The sequence below is a fragment of the Plecotus auritus genome (genome assembly GCF_963455305.1).
Source record: "Plecotus auritus genome assembly, chromosome: 8".
In the NCBI taxonomy this organism is placed as follows: Eukaryota; Metazoa; Chordata; class Mammalia; order Chiroptera; family Vespertilionidae; genus Plecotus; species Plecotus auritus.
In genome coordinates, this window is record NC_137782.1 from 9,955,440 (window position 1) to 9,963,048 (window position 7,609).

At 41.7% G+C, this 7,609-nt stretch overlaps 1 pseudogene across 1 annotated transcript; it reads left to right on the forward strand.

The window, feature by feature from the left end:
- Positions 1-1,982: 1,982 nt before the first annotated feature.
- LOC308255883 (high mobility group protein B1-like) lies at positions 1,983-5,936 on the forward strand (annotated as a pseudogene). Its single transcript has 2 exons — positions 1,983-2,718; positions 5,874-5,936. The product of its transcript is annotated as a high mobility group protein B1-like (transcript).
- Positions 5,937-7,609: the final 1,673 nt, after the last annotated feature.

The following is a 7,609-nucleotide window of genomic DNA, read 5'->3' on the forward strand; positions in this document are numbered from 1 at the left end:
TAGACGGTGGTGACAGTAAGTTAGTGGTCACCCTATCTTCCATTGGCTCCTCTACCGTGCCCAGTCTTCTTTAAACTTGTTGGGGCCATGAAAATTGTTCTGGCCAATAGATGTGGGCAAAAATAACTGGTATCCTTCCACGTGGAGGCATTAAAAGCAGCTCTATATTGGCTCCAGGGATGAGGCATGTGACTCAGGCTTAGCCAATCAGAGCATGACATCCTCCTGGCCACATGACCCCATCAAAGCCTATCAGATGTAAATAAGAACACTTTTGCCACAACTGTCAGAAGTGGACATGCTCAGTTTTTGGAGCTACCAGGGACTAACGTACAAATTTAAGAATTAAAGCCAACAGAGAAGACCCAAGCAACAGAAAGAGTGAAATTTATTCTTGGTGGCATCGTGTGAGCCCCGGAATCAACCTGTGCATGAAAACAGCCACTCCTGGACATTTCCATATGGGAATGAACAAATTCCAGTTTTGTTTAAGCCAAGCTGTGTGGTTTCTGTCCCTTGTAGTGGGAAGAGTCCTAATTGGCAGTGAATTGTACATTAATGCAATGTAGACAGGTCATAGACTCTCTCTCTCTCTCTCTCTCTCTCTCTCTCTCTCTCTCTCTCTCTCTCTGACAATACAGAGCTGCATAGGGTGGGAGGGGGGTGAGGCAGGGAGCTCAAGAGCTCAACATGTGAAGGTCTTCAGCTGAGTACAGCTCAGTGCACGTATGTGAGGAAAAAATCATCCAAAGAAGCAGCAGAACAACTTTTAAAATGTACATACAGCCAGAAGTAGTATGCTTTCCCACCAACCAGAGAGGAAATCCTTATCATTCATGGGGTATTTAAAGTACACAATACACAGAACAGTATTGTTTCAGTAGTGCTGTAAAATTAGCCCTAGACTAAAGGCTTTTTGAGTTCTGCTTAACAAAAATTCAAAGCAGGTCTCAAAAGGGGCAAACTGTTTCCAAACTACTCAACTGCATCTTAGAACAAAACTAAATTATATTTATAAGAACACAAAAACATCCAGCGCCCCATAAGGTAAAATTCTGAATATATGGCATCAAATAAAAAATTACCAAGCATGCAAGGAAATGGGTAAATATAAGCAATAATATGGGATAGTATCCATTAATGGAAATGGATCCACAAATGGCACAGAATTAGTCAACAAAAATATTAAAACATACCTATATCTGTATCTATAGATAGATAGATAAGTTCTATAATTTACAATTACTTATTTCCTCATGTGATTACTTGCCTAATGACTATAAGCTTCATGAAAACAGGAACCACATATATGATGTTCAAGCCACTAGGAGTTTTTGTACAAGAGTCCGACTACGTGAAGTCATTGTTTACAAAGCTAAATCTTGTCAGTGAGCAGAGAATAAATTGGAATGGGAGGAGACTGGAAGTTAGCGATCTGGTTCATTTGAGTTTGGAATACTTGCAGTGAGAATAGAGAAAATAATTAAAATGTTATATTTTTCTAATGACTAGGCTGACTGAAAAGAGGAATATAAAGAAGAATATCATCAGTTGACTATTTCCTAAGAAACCATCACGCATGCTTCCCATGTGGCAGGCACAAGGCAGAGATAGGGCTATGCCATCCGCAGTGGGGTATTATTCTGCCATGAAAAGGAATGAAGTGCTGATAAATGCTACAACATGGATGAGCCCGATGCAAAAGCCACAAAGTGTGTGCTTCCATTTATCTAAAGTGTCTAGAATAGAAAGATCCCTAGAGATAGAAAGTAAATTAGAAACTATTAGGGGCTGGTCATGAGGAGTGACTGCTAAAGGGGATGAGGTTTCTTTTGGGGATGATGAAAATATTCTGAAATTAACTAGTGATGATGGTTGCATAGCCTTATGAATATACTAAACACCACTGACATGTGCATGTTAAATGAATGAATTGTATAATTTATATCCCAATAAAGATTCTCCAGACACAGCCATTGCAGTACATTGAGCTCCATAGAGACAGCGCCGGGGCAAGTGCGAGCCGGCCGGGCACTGGGTGACTGTGTGATCGCTGAGGGAAAGTAATTAAACATGGGCAAAGGAGAGCCTAAGAAGCCGAGAGGCAAAATGTCATCGTATGCTTTCTTTGTGCAAACTTGGCGGGAGGAACACAAGAAGAAGCACCCAGATGCTTCAGCCAACTTCTCAGAGTTTTCTAAGAAGTGCTCAGAGAGGTGGAAGACCATGTCTGCGAAGGAGAAAGGAAAATTTGAAGACATGGCAAAGGCGGACAAGGCTCGTTATGAGAGAGAAATGAAAACTTACATTCCTCCTAAAGGGGAAACAAAAAAGAAATTCAAGGATCCCAATGCACCCAAGAGGCCTCCTTCGGCCGTTTCTTGTTTTGTTCTGAGTATCGCCCCAAAATCAAAGGAGAGCATCCTGGCCTGTCCATTGGTGACGTTGCAAAGAAGCTGGGAGAGATGTGGAATCACGCTGCTGCAGGTGACAAGCAGCCTGATGAAAAGAAGGCTGCGAAGCTGAAGGAGAAATATGAAAAGGATATTGCTGCCTACCGAGCTAAAGGAAAGCCTGATGTTGCCAAAAAGGGAGTTGTCAAGGCTGAAAAAAAGCAAGAAAAAGAAGGAAGAGGAAGAAGACGAGGAAGATGAGGAGGAGGAAGAAGAAGATGAAGATGAAGAAGAAGATGATGAAGAAGATGATGATGATGAAGAAGTTGGTTCTAGCGTAGTTTTTTTTCTTATCTATAAAGCATTTAACCCCCCTGTACACAACTCACTCCTTTTAAAGAAAAAAATTGAAATGTTAAAAAAAAAAAAAAAAAGATTCTCCAAAACCAAAACAAAAGAAGAACAAACGTGCTGGGCTGGCCTCACCCTCAAAAGCTCACAGTGAAGATATTACACAGCACAAAACAAATACAGTCAAATGTTTGGCGGGAGGGAACCCCTAAGTTTCCAGGGTGCCCTGACCCAGGCTTCAGCAGGGTCATCTGGTCCCGGTTCTGACTTGATTAGACTGGCACTCCAGGCCTGACCCAGAGATAAGCCTTTATTTGGGGGAGAAATAAAAAGGCATGCAAGATAGTGAAGAATGTTTTTTCTACTCCCTCTGTTCTTCCACTGGTCACTCTAGAAATCTAGAAACAGCCTCCCCTTAAATAAATAGATGCCTCCTGCACACGCACATTCCCGTGAAACATCAGCTCGTGCAGAGGATGCACAGCCCAGGGTGCTGCCTCCAGCCTCTGCTTTTAGCCCAAAGTGAAGGCTGACATGTACACTGGGGGAACCCGGAGACCACGGAACTGCCAACACCAAACAGCCTGTAACCAGGCAGACTTCACATCGGTCTCTGATTGCTGGATGTAAAATTACATACGATCCGTTACCTTCATTACAAAAGTATATGTCATTCTAGCCTTTTTCCAGGCAAGGATTTTATTTTAATGTAATCATAATGTGTATAATTAAGAATGTTGTATTTCTACATAACATTATAGCATGAGTGCTTAATAAGTTATTACCTACTTCCTTAAGCAATTCCATGTTTATGATGTTCCATCACAAAGATATTTAACAGCTATCTTAACTAATCCCTCATGGTAAGACATTTAAGTGGCTCCCAATCTTTGGCAATTATGAAAATGTAGTAATAAACTCATTTGCACATAAAGCTGTTTCCATATTTAGCTTTATTTCACTAAGATTCCCCGAAGTGAAATTTCTATTCCAATTTTTTTTCTTTTCTGTTGTCCCTTGGCAAAGTACATTATTGTGTTTATGTTGAGTTAAATTGAGTCCTTTAATCAGATCTTGCAACTACCTGCTCCTCAAAGTGCAAATGCAAAAATTAAAACAGTAGAAGCAGTGTTCACCCTTTTTTTGATACGTTTAATACAATTAAGTGACAGAGGAAAAAAACACTCCTTTGACTCATTTCATCTTCTCATCACCTCTAAGAAGAGGTCACTGTCATTGCCCCTGTTTTACCAGGCCAAGGCTTCAGAATCTGGGTTGTGGCCCAGCTGGTGTGGCTCAGCAGTTGAGCCTTGACCCAGGGACCAAGAAGTCACCGGTTCGATTCCCGGGCTGGGCACATGCCAGCGTTGCAGACTTGATCTCCAGTAGGAGGCAGCCGATCAATGATTCTCTCTCATCATTGATGTTTCTATCTCTCTCTCCATCTCCCTTCCTCTCTGAAATCAATAAAAATAAATATTTTTAAAAAGAATCTGGGATCTTGACCATTATTTTCTATCCAAACCTGAAGTCAGAAGGCCTGGGTTTAAGCTCCAGCTCCACCACGTACTGACCTATGGGCAGGGCAGTAAATCACTCCAACTAGTTTCTTCAGCTCTCTTATTTAAACATAAGCACATGTGAGTTATGTAAATACAGGTGTCACCATATCAGGCATTTTTAATGCAGTCTTTTTGCCTCCTTTTTAGTCTAGCTTTATCCTTATCCTCTTCCACCTCTCCAACCCAGAGGCACTCACCCCCCTTGCATATCCCTCATTAACAACCCAGTACTTATCCTTTTATGGTTTTCTCTAAGCTCACATAATCATACACATGCAGATGTAGCTCACACAGACTCGTTCTGCATTGATTATCATAATTTTATACAGAGAGATCATATTAGTTTCAGTCAGGACCCAATCAGGAAAATGCAAATCACTCTAAGCTCATCCACACAGAGAGAATTTAGTGCAGGATATTGGCTACACTGGTAGTGGGAGAGCTAAGAAGCCAAACATGCAACGATGAGTCAGCCCAGAAGTTTGCAAAAGCAGTGCTGCCAGCCCAAGGCAGTCAGTGCTAAAGACAGAGGTAAGGTTATCCCATCCCAGTAGTTACCTGGAGGAAGCTGGCACCATGGCGAAGCTGTGGAGGGCAGGGGACAGAGCCAGAGAAGAGAGACACTGCTGCAAAGATACTGCCCAAGGTGGATGCCCTGGCTTCTTTCTTGTTAAAACCCCACAAAAATCTACCATGACTCCCATTGGCTGAACTCAACTGGAAGCCAACTGACACAGGAACCTGGAAAACAGAATCTTCAGGGGTCTGAGAGTTTGCATAACAGGGGGAAGAGTGAGGGAGGGACCAGGCAGTGACCATCCAAATAGCCAATCTAATGCTATGCACACTTTCTCATATTGCTCTCCTCACTCAGTGGTATCTTGGGAAATCCTTCAAATCAACAGGCATGCCTTTCATATGTTCTTTTTATGGCTGATTGATTATTTATGTAACTATTCTGCTATTGATAAGTATTAATATTCTTGTGCTCTTAAATGGGAATAATATTACCTTTCTTACAATCATTGTATCATGTAAGTGAATGGATATGAAGTTACTTTATAAACTAGAAATAAGAGTAGGAGAATGTAAGTTTTATTAGATAAGAATGTCACTGTAAGGTAGTATTTATGCCAATTGCTAAAAACCTGATTAAGCCCTAGCTGGTTTGGCTCAGTGGATAGTGTGTTGGCCTGCGGACTAAAGGGTCCCAGGTTCGATTCCAGTCAAGGGCACATGCCCAGGTTGCAGGCTCGATCTCCAGTAGGGGGTGTGCAGGAGGCAGCTGATCAATGATTCTCTCTCATCGTTGATGTTTCTCTCTCTCCCTCTCCCTTTCTCTCTGAAAGTAATAAAAAATATATTTTAAATAAATAAATAAATGAATACCTGATTTAAAAACACAGCCAGGCTAGAAGTGACCATCTGACCAGAGTGGACTGATGTATTTGGGCACCAGGTGAATATTCACTGCCAGGTACTTCCCCCTTCAGAGAAGGTGGTCCTAAGACCTCCTTCCGAGTTTTCATTCTGTTCTGCTTCCGAAGGGTATGATTTCTTTGTTTAGACTCCACTAGCCAATATGGGCTTCATGGTTGAAGGCAGCACTGTCTATCAGAACTCTCGCTAACGGAAGTGTCCTACATCTGCACTGTTGAATACAGTAGCCACGTGTGAGCACTCAACATATGGTTAGTATGACTGATGAGCTGTATTTCCCACTTGAATTCACTTCCATTTAAATCGCCGTGTGTGACAAGTAGCTACTGTATCCAACAGTGCAGCTTTAGGACCTCACGGTTGAGATCTCACAAAAGTCGTAGTCTTATCCAGAGTGACGTGCGAGAATCAACTGAAGCCTTCTCATCATTCATGTACCTAAACCCACCCAAACCCAGGTTTATTGACTCAGAGCTGCTGGTGCTTGGACTAGAATGGTGTGTGAAGTTTCTTGCAGCTCTAAATTCTCTCTAAGAAGAAGAAATGGAGAGGAGGTGCCTGCATTGTATTACTCTAGAAGTTTAAGATATTAGCTTACCTATTCATTAGTGGAGATTTAAAAAAAATTTAGACTAATTTATTGCCCCTTATGGTCTCCTACCTGAGAATAAGACCCTGAAGCAATAGAGAAAAAAGGAATAAGAGGGTGTAGTTTTAATAGAGCAGAAGGCAGCCAAAAAAGTTGCAAGAATTTGGTAATGCCAAGCCTCTGGGTGTTTTGTGTTTGACATCCGTGGGCAGCCCAGAGTCAGTATGAAGGCACCAGATATACTGTCAACAGTGTTTACCTACTTAAAATGCTTTCCAGGGTCACCCCAGCCATTCAGGGAGCAGTGCCAGGAGATCTGGAACTCAGCGGGTGACAGTATGAAAAGGAAAAGGTAGACCATGCCAAGATGGATTTGTGACTAATGAGGCAGTCACTGCTCTAATTGCACAATGGATGGGGAACAGTGCTGCTGAAAGGCAAATGATGAGGTGAAGCACTTATTAAATATAAACATCGGGGTGAAGGTGAGGTATTAATTTTCAAGGCAATAGACAGCCATCGGGTCCTGTCACATAATTCCATTTCACATTAAACTTATTATGGGAAATCATGTAATAACGTCAATGATTCATCTCTATTCCTCAACAGCAAGAAAATTGATGGTGAGCTTTAAAAAAAAAAAAAAGGAGAAGCCCGAAGTTAGTACATGACTTGAGGGGATAAAACTGAAATGGGGGAGATATAAAAAATTCAGAATGAATGCTTATAATGCTATCTTGGGCACAGTTGTTCAATGTTGCTAAGAAAGCGTTAGCATGCCCCTCTCTGCTTTGGATTCTGCCAGTTAGCAGCAAGTGGGAAAACTTCCTACTTCTCATTACAATACCTTTAATAAGGGCAAGTGTGGGTCCGTGGAGTCTTAGGCACTTCCTTCTCCCCACGCCCCTTGGAGAAAGAGTAATAAACAAATTAGGGTGTGCAGGAACTAAAGTGGAGAGCTCATGTTTCAAAGATGAACTTTCAAAAGAATTTACGCCTGTTGGGTTAAAGCTTCCTAACTCACCTTTTATTGTATCATAAACCTCATTTCCCCAAGTCCCAAACTGAAAACTTTCAGTGTCTCTCCATTGTCTATAAGATGAGCATATACAACTTAGCCTGACATCAAAGCCTTTATACCATTGCCCCAACCTCACTTCCTGTTCGGTGTCCCTGAATTTTTCCCTTTTGTGAGCCTTCACAGAATAGTAGATGGGAAAACACCCTGGCTATGTGAGCAATGGCAAGTTAACTTTTCTGAACAGCTTCCTTAT